Genomic DNA, 1,436 nt, shown 5'->3' with positions numbered 1-1,436 from the left:
TGGACTGGCCTGCTCAGAGCCCCGACTTGAACCCAACGGAACACATTTGGGATGGGTCAGAAATTCGACTTCGCTCCACGTCCCAGGGTCCTTTCCTGGTTTCGGATCTTCAGGAATAGTGAGCTACCATTCCTCCACATACATTCAGACACCTTATTGAAAGTGTCTCCAGCACAGTTTAAGTCCTCATAAAGGCGAAGGGTGGACACATCCCATATTAACGTCCGCCGATATATGTCTGGATAGTTTTAATCACACAGTGTACATTTTGCTCGCACGTAATATCTCTCTTTCTGACGGAATAGTTCCTCTGCAGCAATCAGCAGAGATTCTGCAGCTACAGATCACGTAAAATGAAGCTTGCCCTCTTCGTTAGCGAGATTCAGAGGTCTGTAAATATCTAGATCCATATTAGTACCGCATTTTTTTAAATCACGTACAGTCTTCAGAGCAGTTCCGCAACGTCACCTAGTAAATTTAAGCAATCTGATTGAAGAATTCCTCAAATACAGAAAATACATCATTCTTAAGCGAAAGTAACACCAAGCGCTCCTCAAGGACGTAAGAGAATGATCCCTACTGTTCAAATATTTTAATATATTATTCTACAAGTAGAACAAAAGAAAAAAAGGTCATATAAACATAGGTCCGCAAATGTTTAGTTACGGAGTTACGGCTAATAAAAGATTTTTCCTGAAATTTTGCAACTTCGCTAATACGAAACCACTGCAAAACTGTACGAGGTTTAAGTAAAGCACGATTTCCATTTATTTTGTTGTTACTGATCTGGTGAATCTAATAAAACGTGTCCCAGTAGTGCAGTAGTGCAGTAGTTTTCAGAACATCCAGAGAAGGAAAGACGAAATTTTGTAATTTTTTAAATTTATGAACTACTTGGCCCAGTTTGTTTTTTTAAATTCCAGGCAATTGCACAAAGTTTTCAACAGAAGATGTAGAGAATTGAATTTTGGAAAAATTATAGTAATAATATTAACTGAAACTGTATGAATGTGTCAGACAGTGTGCTTTTATTAATACCATAGCACACGTGAATTCATGTTGAACCGGAAAAACAAAGCGCAGTGTTAAGGAAGTTGTACATTTACATATAGTTTCACAGTACATTCAAATAAATGTTCAAAAATGTAATAATCTTTTTCATAATACGGGACCACAATCATAATATATTTCTTTAAAGTCAGTGCCGCCCTTAGACTGCTGTTTATTTGCAGTGTTACACTTAAAACACTTACACGGTCATGATTCAAAGTGCCATATCAAGTGTTTTAAGTATAACACTTAAAACACTTGATAATGGCACTTTGAAGCCGAAATCGTGATCGTGTAATTGTAAACGTAACACTGCACATAGACAACAGTCTACTGGTGGTAATGACTTTAAGAAGTTCAAAAATGTCTCCACCGAGTTCAGTGCA

The sequence above is a fragment of the Schistocerca cancellata genome, chromosome 3, assembly GCF_023864275.1.
Source record: "Schistocerca cancellata isolate TAMUIC-IGC-003103 chromosome 3, iqSchCanc2.1, whole genome shotgun sequence".
Lineage (NCBI taxonomy): Eukaryota > Metazoa > Arthropoda > Insecta > Orthoptera > Acrididae > Schistocerca > Schistocerca cancellata.
The sequence above is the reverse complement of the archived record's forward strand: the minus strand, read 5'-3'. Positions refer to the sequence as shown.